This window comes from Ammospiza caudacuta, chromosome 33, assembly GCF_027887145.1.
Source record: "Ammospiza caudacuta isolate bAmmCau1 chromosome 33, bAmmCau1.pri, whole genome shotgun sequence".
Taxonomy (NCBI): domain Eukaryota; kingdom Metazoa; phylum Chordata; class Aves; order Passeriformes; family Passerellidae; genus Ammospiza; species Ammospiza caudacuta.
Window position 1 is genome coordinate 2,299,741 of NC_080625.1, and position 22,439 is coordinate 2,322,179.

Sequence of the window (22,439 nt, forward strand, 5' to 3'; positions counted from 1 at the left end):
CGTTTGCAGCCCCTCCTCGTGCGGCATCTCCGGGGCTTTTCCTCCCCATTGGCTTCCTGCGCCGTGGAGCCGCTCAAAACGGCCTCTGCCACCAGGTTCTGCCGCGGGCATTTGTCTTCCCTACTCTCCATGCTCAGCTCCTCCTCTGGGGAAGGAAGGACAAGGACAGGATGGGATTTTCCTCTGTGCCACAGGCAAGGGCAAGGAGATCCCCCCAGGCCTGAGCTGCAGTCGGGGCCGTGCTGGGCTGGGATATAGAGCAGCACAGAGGGGAAAGGGGCACTGACTTCCTCCTCACCTGCTTTAGTGTCCTGGGGCATCTTCCTCTTCCTCGCAGCCTCCCAGGCCTTGGCAATCCTGGTTTGGGGTAATCCTGGAAATCCTGGTTTGGGGAAAACAAGGGATGAGCGTGTTTGCAGGAGCATTGGGGGGTAGGACGGTCGGGACGGACGGAGACGAGAGAGCTCTGCAGCCAGGTCGTGGAACTTGCGGTTTATTGCAAAGGGCCTGGGTGCAGGGCCCTGCTGGGAGCTGCCAGGCACAGCTCGGAGTAGGCCCGAGAGAAGAGAGGGGTAGAGAGAATGAGAGGGTGAGAGAGTAAGAGGAGAAGAGCGTAAGAGAGTAAGGGTCCCGTTACAATACAATGAATCTTCTTCTGTGTTGAATATTCTATTTCTCACTAACCAATCTAGTACAAGATACAAATCCTAGAGCATTTACATACAGCCTATAAGAATCAATACATTACCATATTGTGTTACATTTTAAACCCTAAAAACTCCTCTTTGGACCCCTTCTGCTGAGCTAGTAGGGTCTGCCCTGACCCTTGGACCTGTCTGCAAGCAGAAGGAATTGTTTCATCAAAAGGGGATTACCTTCAGCTGGCCACACCATTGTTTTCCAGTTGTTCACTAATTGAGGGATCTCTTTTAATCAATCTTCCTTATACTTTCTATATTCTCAAAATCTTTTGCCAGACAATCATATTTATAAGGCTTTCATGTTTCATCTTCCCCAACACGCATTGACTTTGAAGGTCCCTCTGCCTGAGTCCATCTCTACAAATCACCAGCCATCTGGGCTCAAGATCCACCTCTCAAACACCAAGATTCAGCCCTGAAAAAGCCTCCCAGGAGTTCCCCATCCCTGGTTCCTCCCCTCTGCTGTTCGGGGATTCCCCCCTGTCCCAGCTGCTGGGGTCACGCTTGGATTGGGGGTCTCCCTATTCCTCGGTGCCTGCCCTGCCCAGGCTGATGGCAGTCCCAGCAATGCCAAAAGCTCTCCCTGCTTCCCTCTCCCCATTTTGGGATGCCGGGGCTTTTTGGGCTCCCGGGCTCCCTTCTCCCCTCATTCTCTGCTTTGGGCTGCAGTGGCTCCAAGGAGTTCCCCCTGCCCCTCTCCAGGCTCTTGAGGCTCCCGCCAATGGCGGCGCTCCCCCTCTCTTGGCTCCGCACTTTGGGCTCCTGGGGGACACAGGGCTCTGCTCCTCCAGGCTGCCTCTGCCGGCAGCCGCCACTGCCATCCCCCAATGTCCCCCCAAGGGGCCTTTTCCGCTCAGCCTTGGACTTCATTCTCCAAACATTGCCCAAAAAACCCCAACCCAGGGACCCCCCAGGATATCTGGGCCCAGCTCCCCCTCCCCGCTCACCGGCGCGATTGGGGATGATGATCCCTCAGGTGGGGGCTGCGAATTCAGGCAGGGATCGATGGCGTGGTTCCCTCAGCTCAGCCTTGATCCGCCTTTTTCTCTTGTGGGGGCCTGAATATATGTATTGTTATAACAGAAATAAGAATACAACAACTGGAATGTAGTGAGAGTTCTATATATATTAGATAAGTGGGTCCTAGCTATTCTAAATGAGTCACAGCTGCTAAGTCCTTAGTTGTGCAGCAGCTGTGGCTGGTAAAGATAGCTGGGATAAAAGAGGTGGGTCGAGAGCCCAGGAGGAGTCCCTATGAAACCATGAGGAACTGCACTACAGAGAACAGAGAAGAGCTATGTGGCAGAGAACCAGCGAGAAGGTATGGACTCTTTAACAATATAATAACAATAAGATAACAACAGTCTCTCCTCTCCCTCTTCATCCCACTCCTGCTCTTCCGTTCCCCCTCCCCCTGTTCCTCTTCCCTAACCCCACCTCCTCCTCCCCCTTCATCCCTGCCCTTCCCTGCCTCCTCCTCCTCCCCCAGCAGCAGCGACACTTTCGGTGCCCCGTTCCCGCAGCCCTCGCAGCCTGCGGCAGGAGCAGGGATGGAGCCGGGACAGGTCGGGATGAGCAGCGTGGGGGTCTCAGCTGCTCCAGACACTGCGGGCGGGGGGAACCCGGCCCGGGCCAAAGGAGAGGCAAACTGGGCAAACTGGGGGCTGCACATCCAAACTGGGCCTTGCTGGGGACCCTGCTTGGCCACTGCCAGCCCTTGGGGCTTCTCTCGGCACATCCACCGGGGGGGAACGCACACAGGGCTGGGGGATCCCAGCAGTGGCAGCACTGCCAGGGACTGGGCTGCACTGGGATCGTACTGGGGGTGACTGGGAGTGTACTGGGCTTGTACAGATATCATACTGGGATCATACTGGGACTGTACTGGGTTTGTACTGACATCATACTAGGAACATACTGGGATCATGATGGGACTGTACCGGGTCTGTATTGACATTATTCTGGGATCATATTGACATGCCAGGGCAGACTGTGATCGCACTGATGGACACTGGGATCATTCTGGTATCATACTGGGAGTGACTGGGACTTTACTGGCTTTCTACTGACATCCTATTGGCATCATACTGGGATTGTACTGAGTTTGTACTGACTCCATGCTGCCATCATACTGGGATCATGCTGAAATCACACTGGGAGTGAGTAGGAGCCTGGGGGGGGGCAATTGAGACCACATTAGGGGTAAATGGGATATACTGGGATGAACTGGGATGGTGCGAGGATGGCTGGGATCATACTGGCAGTGAGGGCCACTACTCTGAGGCTGACTGGGAGTGCTTGGGAGCAAATGAGATCATACTGGAAGGAACTAGAAAGATGGTGGAGGGAACTGGGGTACGCTGGGATATACTGGGACTGACAAGAAGGAAAGTGAGGGTGAAAGAGAGGAACTGGAACCATGTGGAGCACAACTGGTTTATTCTGGCAGAGAGTGGGAGCACACTGGGCTCATATTTGGATCATACTGGGAGTGACTGGACTAATACTGGGAGGAACTGAGTGTCACAGTGAGCACTCCCTGCACATCATCCCCCATACTGGGCCTGACTGGGAGCAACTGGGAGCAAATGGCATCATACTGGGACTCACTGAGTTGATTGAGGAAGCAACTGGAACCATGCTGGAGACAGCTGGAACCAAACTGGGAGAGATTGGAAGTGGGATTATACTTGTAAAAAATGCGGTTTCTGTGATTGGGTTTTCACAAATATTAAAATGAATATTATATGTCTTGTGTTAGAAAGTAACGCTGTATTAATTCTCTTAAGTAGTGGGTTAAATATAGTTTTAGGTTATTAAAAAAATGTTAAAATAGAAACTATGCTTGGTAATAGACTTTTTTTAAAGAAAGGACTTGCAGTGAGATAGCAGCCACAGAATACCTAAATCTTTCAGGGAAAAAGAATTTATTGCTCTCTTATCAGAAGAAATAACTTCTTCCTGCCTCGCAGGCGCTGTTAGGATTCAGAGGAAGAAGTTGACGATTACCAGACAGAATCCAGTGTTTGAATGGAATTTATGCATCATGTATGAAGTGTATGAATATGCAACAGGCTATTGATTTTAAGGGTTAATGGGTGTCCTTTTTCAGGCTCCTGCTGCCTAGAAAAAAGTACTCGGACATCAGTAACTCTTTGTTGTCTCATATTGTCCTAATTTGATTTGTCGCAATTGTTATTACTCTAATATTATTACTACTTTTTATAACTATTTTATTACTGTTAAAATTTTAAAATTTTAAAAGCAAGTGATTGGCGTTTTTCACAATTTGGTAGCAGAGGATGGTTACTAACACCTCCCGGTGCTTTAGGAGAGTCAGAGTGGGGAAGGCAAGCCCGGCCCCATTGGCAGCCTCGCTCTCTCTCCCCTGGGGTGACCGACAGACGCAGGTTATGGTGGACAAAAGGAGACAATAAAACAAAGAGAAGGGGAAAAGGCTCCCTACCCGTGGTAATTGGCCCCCTAAGAGTAGTAATGTGCATTAAGAACCCGGGAAGGAAAAGGGATTGGTAAGTATTTCTCAGGAGGGCAGGTAGAGGGGGATGAATGTGTGTGAATGACAGGCGGGCTGGTTGTCCCAGACCTGCCAAGTGAGTGCTGGAGTCTCCCACACTGCGTTTCCAACTTTCCTCGAGGGAAGCAGCCAGTAAAGAGACACAGCGAGTGATAAGAGGAGTGAGAGAATCCCCCGGGGTAACTGGGACTGGGTCTCAGAGAGGGGCTGGACCCCTCGGAGGAAGGGAGCAGAGGAGTTTCCAAGCCAAATCCACTAGGAAACGGCCCCTAAAAGAGGCCAAAAGAGGACAAAAGAGGCCCCTAAAAACCTGCTGGATTGAGGGATAAGAGTGCCCAAGAGCATCCAGAATTAAAACCTGCTGGGTTGAGGGATTAACATTCCAAGAGCATTCAGGGTTGAGCAAAATTCTGCCAGATTGAAGATATGTTCAAGAGCATCTGGGATTGGAGCACACAGATGGACTGAGGGACAAAAAAATCCCCAAGTGCTGGGGAAGATGAAACATGAAAGCCTTATGATTGTCTGGCAAAAGATTTTGACAATATAGAAACTATAAGCGAGACTGAAATGAAAGCAAGCTTTGAAATATCTTAGTTCCTGAACAACTAGAAAAAAAAAATGGTGAGGCCAGCTGAAAGTAATCCCCTTTTGATGAAACAATTCCCTCTGCTTGCAGACAGGTCCAAGGGTGAGAGCAGACCCTAACTTGGCAGAAGGGGGCCAAAGAGGAGTTTTTAGGGTTTAAAATTTAACACAGTACGGTAATGTAATGATTCTTATAGGCTGTATGTAAATGCTCTAGGATTTGTATCTTGTACTAGATTGGTTAGTGAGAAATAGAATATTCAACACAGAAGAAGATTCATTGTATTGTAACGGGACCCTTACTCTCTTACGCTCTTCTCCTCTTACCCTCTCATTCTCTCTACCCCTCTCTTCTCTCGGGCCTGCTCCGAGCTGTGCCTGGCAGCTCCAAGCAGGGCCCTGCACCCAGGCCCTTTGCAATAAACCGCAAGTTCCACGACCTGGCTGCAGAGCTCTCTCGTCTCCGTCCGTCCCAACCGTCCTACCCCCCAACACTCCGACACCCAAGAGTATCTGAGGTTGCACAACACAGCTGGGTTGAGGGATATCCAAGAGCATCGGAACTGGCCAGAAACACCTAAAATTGTAATACCTGATTTGAAAGAAAAAGGTACCTTATTGTCGTCTTGTTGTGTGTGAGAGTGAGTCACACACAAAATCAGCCTCAGCTTCCCGGGCAGGTGGGAAGGGGGGGCTGTGGAAAGAGGAGTGTGTGACCCACAAATAAGCCATTGTTCTCCTGGGCGTGTGGGGGCTGTGGCATAAGGTACAGGTGACCTGCAAACGGGCCATGTTCCCCAAGGCATGTAAGGGGGCCATGGCTAAAGAGTGTGAGTGACACACAAATCAGCCTCACAGGTGAACGGCACTGGAGGCAGCAGAGTCAGGGCCCTCCCAGGAGGCCCGGAGATACTGAGACCCAGAGGTCACCCCAAGGTGAGGGGGGGCCACAGGGACCCGCGATTCTCTGTCAACAGGGATCCACTCTGTGTCCTGAGGGTGGGAAAGAATGTGTGGAAGTGAGTGAGAAATAAAAGTGAGTGAATGTAGATGAATGAAAGTATAGGTAATGCAGATTGTTTATTTTCAGCTTCACTATATTTCCTTTGAGGGAGGTGTATTGTATTAAAAGTATTGTGAGAAAAAGATTTTTTATTTTCGTGTGTGTAGTTGAAAGAAAAGTGGTATTTAGGTTGTTAGTGAAAGGGAAAAACAGAGGCAGAAGATGAATAGATAGGATCTTGAAAAAATGAGACAGAAAAGCAGTAAGGTGGATACAAGGGACAAAAAAATAAAAACAATAGTCCTTTGGGAGTTATGTTAGCTAACAGAGGTACAACTTCTTGCAAAAGGAGAAAATACAGGATATGTAGTAGTTGATGGGAAAAACGTGCAAACTATGGAAAAAGGGAAATTAACCTTAAACTAGTAAGCTCAAACTTGTGAATTATATACTTTAAAAAGAGCACTAGAATATTTAACACAAAAAAAATGAACTATATATACTGATTCAAGGTATGCCTTTAGAGTAGTACATACCTGTAAAAAATTTGAAAAGGAAAAAGATTACTTAATTCAAGAAGAAAAGGACTAGTACATGATGAACTTACTTTAGAGGTTTTGGAGGCATTAATATTACCCAAAAGAGATAGCTATGGTACATGTTAAGGAACCCCAAAAGGGAAAGACCCCAGCAAGAAGAGGAAATAATTTGGTGGATCACAAAGCTAAGGATGCAGTGGAAAATGGAGCTGAGTATGTTAATATTAACTCCAAACGAGGAAAAACTGGAAATTCCAAAGTATAGGGAAGCCGAGAAAAAAGAATTAAACAAGATAGGAAGTGAACAAGATAAATCAGGGAAATGGAAATTTCTTGATGGAAGACAATTACTTAATAAAATGTGCTTACTAGGAAAATATTACAAGACATGCATCAGAAAACGCACTGGAGTACTCAAGCTTTATGTGATCATTTTTTAAGGAACTATGGGTGCACTGGCATTTTTGGAGTAGCAAAGCAAGTAACTGAAAGATGCTTAATTTGCCAAAGGATAAATAAAAGCTGATGAGAAAAACAACATTAGGAGGTCGTGAGTTAGCTCGTGGACCATTTCAAGTATCCAAGCAGAAGTTCAGATTTGTTAGGTTCTGGATTTATTTGTTAAAAAAACATTTAATCTAGAAGAAAGAGAATATGCCATGTGTTAGACAGGAGATTTTAGGAGAGTAAAAATCTTTGAAGTATCAGAAACACTGGGGACAAAACAAGAAAAGACAAAGAGAAATAAAAGAGAAGAGAACAAGAGGAAAAATCAGAAAGAGAGTGGCATCCTCTGCAGGTCTTGCCCCCTCTGTTCGCGGCCCAGGCGCCTGTCCCGGGTCCCGGCTCGCTGCCCGCCTCAGCTCCGCCTGCCCCGGTTTCCATCCCAGGTGCGGCCTCACTGCCCAGGGCAGCTCCACCTGCCCCGGCGCTGTCGCTCAATTTGTGTGCCCTGCTCCCACTGCCTGGCCCGCGGCCGCTCTGCCGGCCATGCTGGGGAAGATGGGGGTTGCTCTGTCCTGCCGCCTGCTCCGAGGTCACCGCGCCCACCGCACCCAGGGGGGGTCCCAGCCATCCCATCCCCGGCTGCCCTGCCCGTGCCACCTGCGCTGGGCACTGCTGCTGCTGCCGGGCTCTCCCACCTGCCTTTGCTCTGCCGGCAGCTGCCGGATCAGCCGCCATCAGCCATGTGGGGGCTACCCACGCTCCGCCTCGGCCTCCACAGGAAGATCCCCCTCTGGCGATTCTGGCAGCAGACCCTGCCCACATTCCCACCGAGCCTCGGCGGGATATCCTCCCCTGACCCCGTCCTGATCTGAGTTACATCCCCTTGGTAACCACAGCTCCGGCTGTTCAGGGAAACTCTCTCTCTCTACAGAAAGCACCTAATCGAAACACTAGGAGCACAAGGCAGCCCTCTCCAAATTCTTTCTCAAAAAACGGGAGAAAGGCTAGAGAAGGTAAAAAAGTGAAAGAGTTAGATGAAGGGATTGCTCTATTTCCCTTCAGGTTCCCATGGGAGGGATGCGCTGCCCCTCCCCGCAGGAGCCACCAGCGCCCCTGCCGGCCGTGCCCGGAACTGCACCCAAGGGCAAAGCGCCGCAGCCCAAAGGCCGGGACTGGGTCCGGGCTCTGTTTGCTGTCAGTGCCGCAGCTGTTGGTGTTTGTTTGCTTTATTATACACACTAGTAAACAGCTGGTATTCCTATTCCCATATCTTTGCCTGAGAGCCCCTTGATTTCACTAGTCTAAAAATTAAGAGGGAGGCGGTTTGCATTCTCCATTCCAAGAGACGCTTTTTCTGCCTCCCCGAGCAGACACCTCTCTTGTAAAGCAAGACAAGCACCCACAGGCACTGAGGGGGCTGCAGGAGGGGCACAAGAAGGCCCTGCAGCACTTGGGCACAAAGGCACAGCAGGTGAATGCAAGAAGGGAGCAGCAAAAGGCCAAGGCAAAGGCCAGGGCACAGCTCCTACAGCCCCTGAGGGATCAACCCCAGGGCCCAAGGGGGCCCCAGCACCCAGGGCACGGCTCGGCCACAAGCACCTGGCAGAGGCATTGCCCTCCTCAGCAGGGGAGAGCCCACCCAAACAGCCCCTGGCAAGGAACCAGGGCTCCAGCTGCAGGGCACAAGGACACTGCAAGCACAGACAGCAGCACCCTCAGGACCAGCAAGTCCACCCCTTGATGGACATGGATTGGCAGGGCTGTCACAGCTCCCATCACACCAGGGACCCTCCACACTGGAGCCCTTGAGAACATTCAGGGTGGGTCTGCATTGAGAGGAGGCATTTCCTGATGGACACAGGGGCCTCTCAATCCACTCTGAATCTCAGACCCCAGGTGGAGAAAATGGCAAAAATGTCTTTGATTAATCATGGGATAAGTGGGAAGGATGTGTGGTTTTATTCAACCACTGTTAGAACATGCGGGAGATGGGTTTAAATTGCATAAATTTTTATTTGCTCCTAATTGTTATCATGATTTACTGGGAAGGGATTTGATCACTAAGCTTGGAACGCAAATTAATTTTATAAAAGTTCATTGAGAGGCCCGTTCTGTTGTACCTCTGTGTCAAATGTCTGACAAGGCCCATGCTGAAGTGAACCCAGAAGTGTGGGCAGCCCCAGGGAAATAGGGAAAATTAGATATGGAGCCTCTACAAATTCCTTTAAAGCAACCAGGACAAGCAATACCCAGTTCCAAGACAGGCAAGGAAGGGCTCACAGCCCTGTATTGATTCCCTGTTAAAGGCAGGGCTTTTGGAGCCAGGGGTGTCTCCCTACAACACTCCTATCCTGCCAGTCAACAAACTGGATGGATGGACAGGAGGAGGAAACACAGAATTTTCAAAGGTTAAAATGAAGATTAACTAAAGCAGGTGGCCTAGCCCTTCCAAACAGGGAAAAAGAATTTGAATTATAAGTGGATGTTAAAACAGGGTCTTGCCAAAGGAATGCTTGTGTTAAAATGTTTAACTCAGTGGCCAGAGAGTGGCCTCATTGTCTGCAAATTGTGCAGCAGAGCTTTCATGGGAGCTCAGGTCTGAAAACTGAAGACCACAGGCAGATCTCATATAGTTCAAGTCTGGCATCCAGGTAAAGCTTTGCCAACCAAAAGAGCCTCTAAATGGATGAGCAGGGCTCGGTTATTACAGTATGAAACTTGTTCAATGGTGCAGGAGGATTTAGAACTGAGGACAGGGCAAGGGTTTAACCCAGCCTCCTGTTTGAACAGCCTGGAGAGGGGCTGGCAAGGAACCCAGGACTGCACTCAAGGGACAGAGCTCCAGACCCAGGCTGGGAGAGATTGATGATGGGACATTCCCTGGCCTGAGGGAGAAAATGTGTTTGTGGATGGATCTGCAAGGGCAGCAGAAGGGAGAAGAGCTACAAGACAGGCTGTTATTAAGGAAGGGGAATCAGACACAGCACAGGTCACCGCCCCATGCTCAGCTCAACCCGTGCAGCTGTGGGTGCTTGTGAGAGCCTGGCACTGAAATGCCCTGAGCAGGAAGGCTTCAATATCTTCTGCTGACACCATGGCACCTAACAGGGGGGCAAAAGCAATTCTCACTGCTTCAGCAACCATTGGAGCAGATATCAAGGCACATTCTCTCACAGGAAGCTGGGCTGGCACACAGCCTGCCCTGGCACTTTGCTGCTGCCAACACCCAGCCAGGACATCGGCTCCTGCCTAAGGAGTGCAAAGCAGCACCACTGGTGGCCAAGGGGCCCATGCCAAGTGTCCCTGAGGCCAGAAACAGCCGCCAGCACAGCTCAACACGGGGGGACCCCTCAGCCTGGCCTCAAGGGCTCTGAAGCCCCGGAGATTTGCACTTCCCGCCCGCAGCAGGAGGATGGGAGGCCGCCCCTGAGCCTGCCCTGAAGGCAACGCAGCAGCAGCCAGGGCTCCACAGCGGGCCAAGCCCCTGCGCCTGCCCACAGATCCTCGCCTGGAATCCTCTGCAATCCTGGCCACCCTCCTCTGCCATCTCCAGCCACTGGGGCCAAGCCTTGCTGCCACTGCTGCAGCTTCAGCGCTGGCTGGGCCTGCACTGCCACAGCTGCTGGGGAACACCACGGCACAATTCCACTCTGGGGCTCACTGACACCCACACTCTGGGCTGCCTGCCATTGCACTGCTGCAAAATGTACCGATTTGGTTTTTTTCTATCTTATTTCTCTGCTCAGAAAGGTTTCTCTACTCAAAGGTTTGCCTTGGGGAAAGGAATTTTAAAAAGTTTTTTTTAGGGGTGTTACACCACTCAATGGAGATGAGTTTAACATCCCAACAGACTGGGAACAGCCCAAAAGACACCCACAGAGATAACGACCAGCAACAAAACATCAACACTGCCCAGCAGCAAACAGCAACCAACAGCTACCCCAGACACTGCCCCCGGCAGAGCTGGAGACACCTGGGCTGGAAAAGGCCGAGAAGGAAATGCAGGAGTGTGGACCGAATTCACATCAGAGTCAAAGAAATCCGGGTCCAACAGGAAACCAAACACGAAAAACTTACACAACTTGGAAGCAAAGAACATTAAAGTAGTGGATTTAGATTGGTTCAGACTACATAAAGTTTAGGAAAAATCAAGTAAAGCTCACATGGCATGGAATGATTTTCTCTGCACAGCTGCGCTGTTTGTGAAAGAAATTATTTCTGTTGCACATCATGGCCGGAACCAAGGAATACCTTGGCTCTCTAACACTAAAGAGATTCTTTCAGTAACAAAACTACAACACGAGAAAAATTTTACATAATATTCCCAGTTTATATTGTCAGGTAGGTTTGGGACAGAAGTGTGAGAATCAATTTTTGGACTGGGTCTGTCCATGTTCGCCTTGATGTTCTATTTTGCAAAATTGAAGAGCTTTAACCATAATACTTTGAACTCGTAAATAGTTAATACTTTTTTTTAAAACACAGCAGATTCTGAGGGGTCCACATGTGACTCACCAGATGGCTGCCCTGGAAGAGAAGCTCCATTCCAGGCAGCCTCCACAGGAGCCTTAGAAATGCAAATGAACACTGCTGGGCAAAGTGTGGACAATGCACCTGGGTCTCTTGCCCGGGGCAGGAATTGGGCTGATTCCCTATGCCCCTCACCCCAAGCTCTGCCTGCTTGCACTGATGGAATTTGCACAGCTCAAGGCAGAGCCCAGGGGGAGGATATCTGACCCTGCAACAGAAACGGATGAAGCTGCAAAGGGAAACAGCAAAAGGAGAATGTTGGGAAAACTTCACTATAAACAAATGGGGGGAATCATCCCTCTGCCCACTCCAATATGTGCTGTCACTGTCTGTGTTATGTAGGGTATATTACAGCACTGGGGATTATTTTGCTACCTAAAATTCAGGGAAATCAGTTGGGAATCCAAGGATTTGATGACTGAATTAGAGAAAAGCACTCAGCTTTTCTGCAGCCCTGGCTGGAGAGAGCAGCCAAAAATGGAGAAAAGATGAATGGCCAGCAGAACAAATCCTACAACACCATAGACCAGCCCCTGCGAACTGAAACCAGTTCATATCAGCAGCCACAGAACCCATTTCTCATTTCAATAGCATCATTAGATTACAAGCTGGCCTCGCAATAACCAACCAGACAGCTGCAGCTCCTGACCTTCCTGCTGACCAATCCACTGAAATGAGGAACACAACACTTAACCATGGGATGGGATCAGATCATCTGTTAGCAGAAAAAGGAGGAGGATTGTGGAAAATTAAATGACACAAACTGCTGTTGGCAAATAGATGACAAAGGAAATGTGATGAAACAGATAGCAAAGCAAACAAGAAAGCAGCTCATGTACCAGTCCAAACGTGGAAAGGATGGGAATGGGATACGGTTTTGTGGCTCCCTGGCAGACCATGGGTTAAACGAATGCTGTTTTTCCTCTGATGTGCTGCAGCAACTCTCATCTTTTTACCATGCTCCACACCTTGAGAGTGCAGCTCATTTGGCAGCGGAGAGAGGGGATGCAGGTGGCAGCCAGGCCTACAGATCCAGAAACGGGTACAGAAGGACAGGGAATGAGGGCATTGAGAATAATCGCAAAACCAAAGAAGACTCAGTAAGGAAAAAAAAAACAAAAAAACAAAAAAAAACCAAAAAAGAACAAAAAAAGAAAAAAAAAAAAAACACCTGAGTGAATATTCCCGGATATTGGGTCAGGGACTCGTAGATAAGGAAGACAGAAACCACCAGTCTCAAAAACTCTTACTTAATAACATCGACTGCTGCTCAAAGTCTCGCTGAATTCCTGAACTTCCAAGAGAGTAATGACTTAACAGAGCCATGAATATCGGCTGTTTTACAAAAGTGAGGGTGCACATTAACGAGGACATGCAGCTGGCAGATGGGAAGATCTGAACCTTCCAAGTACCTCAGCCAGTGCGCAAAGGGAGAGGGAGATGATGCCGGGAAAATGAGGATAAAAAGGAGACTGCGAACTACAACAATGGCAGAGAGCGCACGGCAAATGCCCCACGGCCTCTCCCTCTGCTCAGCAATAAAGTCACTTTTACAGGACTCCTCTGTCTCCTCTGCGCACAGAAACCTCCGGCCACGGCAATTTCCCCGCACAGCCCCGGGCACGGGGCAGCCCCCTCTGTCCCAGCCACAGCAACCGGGCCGAGCCAGCGCTGCTCCGCCAGCGGCTCCTGCCGAGGCAGCGGCCGCAAGGAGACCGCGGGCAGCCGCTCCCGCAGCGCCCTCACGCCAGCGGCAACATGCGCCGGACACGGCACAACGAACCCGCCCGAGCCCCCTGCCGCCCCCGAGGCCCGCAGCCAGCCCCGAGCCCCCGCACAACCCAGCGCGGCTCCCACCTGCGCTGCGGCCGCCTCCGAGCTCCGCCGCCGCCTCACCGCGCTCCGGCCGCTGCCGCCGCTCACGGCACCGCACACACGCTCCGACAATGGCGCCGCTGCCCAGCCACGGCCGCCCTCAGCCCGCCACCGAGACCCTGCTCCGCCCCGCTCCCACCAATCAGTGCGCCACAACCACGACTGACGGCACCATCGCCCAATCCCAGCCAGGGGCGGGCTCTGCACACGGCACAGCCCCGCCCCGCGCTCTCAGGGCCCCTCGGGCTGCGTGAGGGCAGAGCCGGAGCTGAGGAACAGCCCTGGGACGGGCCCGGGCCCGAGGATTGAGGTGAAAACACAAACAAACTTCTCCGCACCTCCCGCCACAGATTTCCCGGCACTGCGGCTCCGGTGGCTCCGGCTCAGCGGGAAGCCCTGGAGCCTCACTTCTCCTGTCCCTAATGAGGAGGATCAGTGCATCGTTTTGATTTCCCCCAAAAAGGAAAAAAACACCCCAAACCCCTGTGGATGAGTGGGGGAGGGGAGAGATTTCTGGCAGAAAACTCAAAAAACTCAGAGCAGGATAGTGAGAAATATGGTAAATAGATGCGATTTGTGCTGACAAAATTGAAACAGTAATCAATATTGGTACAGTAATTAATATTTGGCAATAATAAAACAGTTAAAAGATGTAATGTCAACAAAGGCAGAGGAGGGGTTTCATTCCCCGCCCCCCTTTCCTGCAGATGTTCAAGGCAAGAAAAAGCAAGAGATAATAGTCACTAAAAATTAACAGAAAGAAAGGAAAATCTGGTTGGGTCCCAGGAAAATGCCCTCTATAAGAGATTTATTGCTTTGATGCTTAAATATAATATTATGTTAATTTTGGCTCAAATTGTACTGGCTTGGTGCACATGTGAGCCCAATGGTGAATTAAAGGACATCGAGGAAGAGGAGAGGCCTTCATCAGTGACAACCCCCAAAGATGGGTGTGACCACCAAAGAGTGGTGGAGCATGCGCGGTAAAGGTCGTGATGAGGGTGGAGGTAGAAGTGTGATGATTCGAATATGGGAGGTGGTGGCATTGACATATGGCACAAAAGGGGGAATTTTCACCTGGCAAGCTCCTACGTGAGGTGGCAAGGGTCCCAGAACCCTGCACTCTGTACCCGTTGCGGTTATTTTTGTTTTGCTTATGCGTTATTATCGGAACCAAATTATCCCTTATTTTTAACCAAATTATATTGTCAATATTTCAAGTGTATCCAATCTTATATATTTTCTAAACTATTCAATTAAAATTGCTGCTACCCAAACATTGTTTGGGAATTTTTGTTATGGGATAATTGGGCAAAGATAACAGGGTGATACATGCATTTGGAAAATTATGGGAAGAAAGAGGTTTATTAAGCTGCAGGGGAACGACATTATCTCTTGAGAACTTAATCTCTCACCTTTTGGAGGAGGTGAACTTACCAAAAAAGTTAGCAATAATACACATCAAGTGGCATAGGGCAGGGTGCTCAGAAGAGGTAACAGGAAACCGACGAGCTGATGAAGAAGCTGGGAAAGCTGCATTGTTGCCAATCATCTAAGATGCTCCCTTTGCTCCCAGTAACTGCACCACTGCCAGAGAAACTGTCTTTTCCACCAGAGGAATTTGAGATAATTTAAAAGAGTGGGGCAGAGGAAGGAGAGGATAATTGGTTTACAAAGGATGGTAAGCAGTGGATACCAAAAGCTCTGGCCCTGCAATTGTTAAAACAACTTCATGAAGAGAGTCACTGGGGCTCCCGAGGACTGGCAGAAGCCTTCCTCAAAACGTGTGCTGCTGTGGGTCTTTTTATTCTGGCTAAAGCAAGCTATTGCAGGTTGTTTGATTTGTGCTAAAACAAATAACAGAGTTACAAAGAAACTTGCCAGGGGAGGGAGGTCTTGGGCTGTATGTCCCTTACAGAGATGCCAGGTGGATTTTACTGAAATGCCTGGAGTGGCAAGGTTCAAATATCTTCTGGTAATAGTGTGTCAGTTAACAGGGTGGCCGGAAGCATTTCCAGCCATTTCAGCAACTACAGCATCAGTTATTAAAGTATTTTTGGAACAAATAATTCCAAGATATGGGATTATGGAAGCAATAGACTCAGATAGGGGAACTCATTTTACAGGAAAAATTCTTCAAGCAGTTATGACTGCTTTAAGGATACAATGGAACCTCCTGGCACCCCTAGAGTTCGGGTAGGTTGAGAGGATGAATGGAGAGATAAAGAAACACCTCCTGAAACTGGTGATAGAAACTAAGATGCTGTGGGTACGGCCCTCGCCACTGGTTTTGGCAAGAATAAGGGCCAGACCCAGGGGAGATATTCAATTATCTCCCTTTGAATTAATGTCTGGAATTCCTTACCCTTGTGATTCTCAGCCTAGTGGGGGGATAGAGATAAGTGATGTATATTTGAAACAATATGTGGCCAGGATACTGTCTCTTGTGAAATCTGTTCAACAGGAAGCTCAGCTGGCACAGACCCTGCCTTTGGACTTTGCTGTTCACAACATCCAGCTGGGAGATTGGGTCCCAGTTAAAGAGTGGAAAGAAGCACCCTGGTGGTGAAGTGGCGTGGACCTTTCCAAGCGTTGCTGACCACAGAAACAGCCGTCAAGGCAGCTGAACACGGGTGGATCCATCACACTCGGGTCAAGGTCTCTGTGGCCCCGGAGGTTTGGACATCTCAGCTGGAGGAGAAGGATGGGAAGCCGCGACCGACACTCCGCAGGGGCGGAATGGAGCAGCAGCCACTGCGGCAACATCGGGGGAAGCCCTGTGTGCCTCCCCACAGGCTGCCTGCTGAAACAGTTTGTGTGGGCATCCCTCCTCTCCCATCTCCAGTCACTGGGGGCCAATCCTCACCATCATTGGTTGTTTTTATGTTAAGTTGTTTCTGTGCCTTCTCTTACCACAGGTGGTGTGGAAGACAACGTGAAAGTGAAAATTCGGTTAGGAGATTAGACTACACATTTAGAATGTTTCTCTTTATAATCTTACACTTATATTGTCAGTTAGGTTGGGGACAAAAGTGGGAAAATAATTTTTAACCTTGGGAGAAGAAGCAGCAAGAACCTTTAACCTTAGCAATTGTTGGGTCTGCAGAGGGTCTGCTGGCCATGGGTGACCAGCCCAGTCGAGCCTAAATGGTGGGTCAGTATCCTGAGTGAGGTCCGTAATGGAACAGGATTTTGGGATGCAGAAGGAAGCCCATGGCAGCTTCATTCTTCTGAAAGAGGCATTTATTGTCCAAAATAGAATAGGAAACATATATGTGGTGAAAAAGCGTTTGTGACTAGACTTTAGGTTTAGATTGTTGGACCCCCAGCTGCTCTCCTTATGATTGTTCCAGATATCAAGGCAGATGGAATCAAACACATGTTAAGCTCACTAATGGTAGCTGGGTAAGGTCTTTCTTCCATAATTACCAAAAGGATTTTGAAGGCTGAAAGCAGGGGCGAAGGATACGTTTTTTGACGCCTTATTTTTTAACTGCCCCCGAGATAATTCCACAAGTAGGACACATGTAGTCCGTGACTATCAGTGGAAGTGGCAACACCAGAATGGAACTTGAGCCCTTTTTAATAGGTTTTGGTCCAGATGTAGCAAAACAGGCCTGGGATGTAAGTGCAGGTGGAAACCTCAGGTGGGAGCTTGGAGATGCAAATTCTGTGATTCTTATGATGGGGCAACCATTGTCAGGGTGTGAAATACAAAGCTGTGTTTCATGTCAGGTACATACAGGCAATGTGTGTATTTGTGATTGTGCTATGTGTGGAGACCGACAATGGGACAGTTGCGAATTCTAATAATAACTGAGGAAAGTAAAGCATGGAAGAAGGCCTTTGAACCTCTCTTTTTTTTGCAATTAACCTTGGTTGATTTAAGAGCATTGGAATTTAAGCGTTAAGGATGTTGATTTTTGATTGTAGTTAATCCTCAAAGAGTTCTGCATAAATAAACTTTTGAAGTATAATTTTAGAATATTGCTTGTATCCTTGAAACTATAGCTTTGGAATATATATAAAGAAAACATGCTTATCTCACACCTTAATAAAGCAGAGAAAAACAGCTTGAGAAAGGAAGATGAACATCAACTGAAGGATTTATAGTTTCGACCAAGGGAAGCTGGACATCACTGTTAGGAGATTTATAGTCTTTGCAATTAAAGGGTGGACCCACACCTGGGGAGCTGGACTTCACCATATGGGATTCGTCTTTCTTCTTTCAGAAACTGTACCACCACCATCTGGGGATAATCCTTTTGGGATACATCCTGAGAAAAACTAAATCACAATAGTGTGTAGAATTGTGACGTAAAAATTTGGAATAGAAACTGCTGATGAGTAAAAATTGGAATAGAAACTGATGAGAAAGCTTATGAGTACCCCTATAAATACCTGTAACCCTCAACTATTGGTGTGCAGTTGGAGGGAAAACTTCCCCCACTGTACCCAGCGCTGTATTGCTCATACTTTATGATATTAATTACTAAATTGATTGCTGCTTGAATATTTGCCTAGTCAAGCTTCTTATTCATAACACTCAGATACCCCCAATTCTCTCTCAGAACCCCCAGTTCTCCCTCACGAACCCCAAATCCCCTCACATCGCCTCAGCGCCCCCAGTTCTCTCTCAGGACCCCCCCAATCACCCCTCAGATCCCTTTAAATCGCCTCAGGATCCACCAGATCCCCTCAGGATTCCCTAAACCCTCTCACGCCCCCTCAGGACCCCCCAAACCCCCTCAGAACTCTCCACATCCCCTCAGAACTCCCCAAATCTCAGGACCGCCCATTCTCCCTCAGGACCACCCAAATCCCCTCCCAACCGCCCCCACCCCACTTCTCGCCAGAGATCTCGCGAGAGAAGCAGCGCCGCCATCTTGGTTGAGGGAAGTTCCGCCCGCTCCTCAGAGCACTCCACGTTCCCTCATAAATCCAGCCGGGAACGGCGGATTTAATCCGCCTGGAAATGGCGGGATGGAGCCTAAACCCCCTGGGATTCAGCCTAAAAAGCTCCCGAATCCAATCTGGTGCTTCCCATGGATTGGGGCGGTACTTGTGATGGGCGGGACGGTGACGTAAGTCCCTCTGGCCCCGGCCCTTTCCGGCGCCTCCCGATCCCGCTCGGGCATTTCCGCGAGCGCCGCCGCCGGGGCCGGTTCTGGGCCGGGGCCGGTTCTGGGCCGGGGCCGGCGCCTGTCCCGGGGCTCCTTCGCCACCGGAGCGTCCCCAAGGTGTCCCCGCCGGGTCACCAATGAGCCAGCAGAACCAGAAGGTGCGACCGGGGGCGGGGGGGTGGGGAGAGAAGGACACGGTGGGGGGAGGGGGCACGGGGGAGGAGGGAGCAGTGGGAGACGGGGGGGGACACGGGGGGTGGCAGTGGGGACGAGGGGATGACAAAGGGACAGAGGGGACCCCGAGAGGGCACAGGGGTCCCTGCAGGCGGCCACGAGTGTGCCTCGAGGCCCCTGACACGTCCCCTGTCCCCTCCCCAGTTGCTGAAGGCGCTGGTGTCCGTCGTGGCCACCCTGGGCAAGGTGGCGGCCACCGTGACCGGGTCACACAGGGACGTGCGGCAGCGCGTGTCGCCAAAGTTCCTGCCCGCGGCCCTGAGGAGATTCACCCAGAGCCTCCGTGAGACCCTGGACCACGGCGATGTCACCTCCATGGGCCACCGTGGTGTCCCCTCCCTGGGCCAGGCCCTGGCCGCCCTCTGGGCCACCCCTGGGACCAACTGGGCCGATGTGAGAGCCGCGGCCAAGGCCTGGCAGGAGTTGGTGGCCGCGCTCAGGGAGAGATGGGACCGGCTGCAGGAGGAGGCAGATGAGCTGCGCAAGACCTGCTGGGACGCGACCCCCTCCTGGGCCAAGCACCTGTGGTTAAAGGCCACCTTCAGGGAGAGGGGACAACCTGGGGACAGCCTGGAGGCCACACCCTGGTGGCTGCCGGTGACCCTGGACAGGGTCGAGGGGGCCTCGGCAGGGGCCACGCACAATGCTCAGGTGGCAGCGGCCACCAGTGAGGAAGAGGAAGCTACCAGCGAGGCCATGGATGAGGCCGTGGTGGCCACCAGCCGGGCGAGGGCGGCCACCTGGAGGGGACATTGGGCAGTGGTGGCCCTGGCGCCGCTGAAGCGTTTGGTGGACGCGTGTGACAAAGCCATCGAGTTCACCTGGGACATGCAGACCCAGCTGGAGGAGACTGAGGACACCCTGAAGTGGCCAGAGCAGATGTCCCCCAATATCCTTGAGGCCTTGGTGGCCGATGTAGCTGAGTTTGAGCGTCTGTGGGAGGGCAGCGCCCGCCTGGCCTCACATCACCTGCTGCCGACACTGTGGGATATCCACAACCTCCTCTTGAGTCCCTATGCTGGCCCAGGTGGCCCCGGTGGCCTGGGTGGCCCCGGCAGCCACGCAGTGGCCAAGCGGTGCCAAAAAGCCATCAAGGACATCCCGAGGCTGCTGCGGGGACAGTGATGTCACCACTGTGATGTCATTGGTGCAGTGATGTCACTGGAGAGACTTGTGGACAGTTGAGTGCCACCAGCTCCTTGAGTGCCTGTGGTGGTTGGACCGGAAATGGGATTTTTGGGATGCTGTGGTCACTACCATCAGGCCAATGGGTGCTCAGATTTTAGGATCCACCTCTGAGAAAAACAGGGGTTAAAAACCAGAGCTGCACCCCTGGCAAGCTCTCTTTGGACTTCCATTGGGAAAGGCTTTGGAGTCGGGAAAGGCTTTGGATCTCTCCCCCTGTCCCAGCTGCCGGCTGGGCGGGGGGAGGGGAAAAGCCATGCGGCCATGAGGTAGGCCCAGCCCAAGGATGGAAGGATGGAGGAGCACCAAGAGGAAGAGACATCAGGCAGCTCCCCCCAGGGAAGAGAGAGAGAGAGAGCGAGCCGGCATCTGAATTGGATAGCGGTGCTGGCCCAGGAGGAGAAGGCAGGGGGGGGGGTGCCCAGCCAGAGCAGGCTGGGAATTCCAGAGCTCTGGGACAGGCAGAGACTGAAATTTTGGACCCTTTTCTTGCATGATTGAGACCTTGCAAAATGCTGATCCTCCTGGAGCTGAATGAGAAGAGAGATAAGAGATAAGACAAGAAAAGATAGGCCCGCAGGAAGTGGAGAAGACTGGCTGAGTGGGGGGAGAGATGATGGAGTGGCCTTCTGGCTGGACTTTTCCTGTGTGGCCATAGACTGAACCAGTTTTTTTCCTGTGACACAGAGACTGCATTTAGGGGGAGGCAGTGCCTCAGAACCAGGAGGGTTCAGTGTGGGGATCCCTCGGCTCCAGGGGGTGAAAAAATGGGGGGGACAGATGTCCCAAAGGAGAGACTGTGCCTTTTTGGAGATGGTGGTGAGAGCACTGGGCATGGAAGGAAGATGTCACGATGGCAAAGGATTTTCCGGGCGGTGCTGAGTGACCTGGAATCACACGAGGTTTCAGCGTCTTTCCAGGGGAAGCCTATGGTGCAAGAAGGACTCCTCTCCTCTTCATGAACTGAAGATTGAGTATTCTAAAGGGTGGTGCCGGACTGAGAGTCGGTGATTTTGGGGGAATGTATTGCATTGGGAAATTTGGTGGGGGGGAGGAGGAAAGTGCTTTTGTAAGGTTTTAAATTTTTTTCCCTTATGTTTTTTTTTTTTCTTTCTTCTTTTCTTGTAGTTTAGTTAATAAAGTTTTCTTTAGTTCTAAGCAGGAGCCTGCTTTGCTTATTCCTGGTCACATCTCACAGCAGACACCAGGGAGAGGGTATTCTCATGGGGGCACTGGCTCTGTGCCAGGGCTAAACCATGACAGTGCCACAGCGCTGCATGTCCCCAAGAGCCCTTCGAGTGCCACCAGCTTCTCGTGTCACCAGGACCTCATGCAGGAGAACCTGGGGGGTCCTTGTGCCACCAAGAGCCCCCCGAGTGTCACCAGGACTGGCCCAGCCCCCGTGTGCGGGTCCCTGGTGTCACTGGGGTCTCTCTCTGTGTCACACACCGCCCTTGGGCACCCACTGGGACCCCCCTGAGCACCAGGAACCCCAAATTTCATTGTCCTCATGCACTGGGACCCCCCCTCAGGACCCCACCCTCAGACATCAGGACCCTCTGTGACAGCGGTCACAGGGGTCTTCAGGTGAGGGAAGAGACGAGAATATTGACTCCACGTTCAGAAATCTTGATTTATTATTTTATTATATATATATTACATTATAACTAACTTAAAAGAATAGAAAGAAAGGTTTCCTCTCAGAAGGCTAGCTAAGAATAGAATGAAAAGAATGATAACAAAATGCAGCTCTCTTGGACTCTGAGATAGCTCGGCCTTGATTGGCCATTAATTGTAAACATCCAAGATGGGCCAATCAAAAATCCACCTGATGCATTCCACAGCAGCAGATAACCATTGGTTACATTTTGTTTCTGAGGCCTCAGCTTCTCAGAAGGAAAAAAAATCCTAAGGAAAGGATTTTCACAAAAGATGTCTGCGACATGTCACCTTTTTTTATTTAGTTAAATTAAAAAGAAAAGTGTTTGTAATTTTCTCTGCTGGGCTCATGCAGAAGAAAGAACAAACACTTGACAGGTTATTTGTTGCCAATCAAAGCCTCAGTCAAGTGCTGGTGTGGAATGTAGAACATAAAATTCTATCATATCACCAAAACAATCTTACAAAATAAGAAAATGCAAAAACAATGCAAAGAAAATCCAAACGCTACAGAAAAATCCATCAATTGTTATCAAAAATCCACTGACAGTCATCAAACAATTTCAAACAAATTTTTTGAGAATTTCTGGAATGTCTTGGCCGCAGCCCTTTATTGAACATCTTGGGCTGAAGCTAATTTTTGGCTCTTCAATGCTTTTGAGCTGCTGCCATCTCTTTCAATACTTTTTATTTAATTTTTTTTTTTTTCTGAAAGAGCAGCAGCAGCAGACAGCCTGAGAGGCCCTGGGGGACCCTGGCCCTCTTGGATGGATCAGGAACCTCAGACCTGGCCCACAAAATAGCGGCCCAGGTTCTGACGGGGGAATCGAAGCCCCCAAACCCAACAGGAGGCCGGGCGGTGGCCCTGGCCCAGGGAACCGAGCCAAACAGCCCAGGCCCAGCCCGCCAGGCGGGCTCTGCCTTGTCACAGACCAGCACCCTGCCGCCAGCGCAATGGCAGCACCGGTGACCAAACGCTTCCTGCCCCCAAACCCACCGAGGCATGCCAGCAGTGGGGAA

The 22,439-nt window shown here is 50.5% G+C and overlaps 1 pseudogene; it reads right to left on the reverse strand.

Moving 5' to 3' along the window:
• The window catches only part of LOC131570213 (uncharacterized), a 1,483,036-nt pseudogene that overhangs the window by 184,665 nt on the left and 1,275,932 nt on the right, over positions 1-22,439 (reverse strand).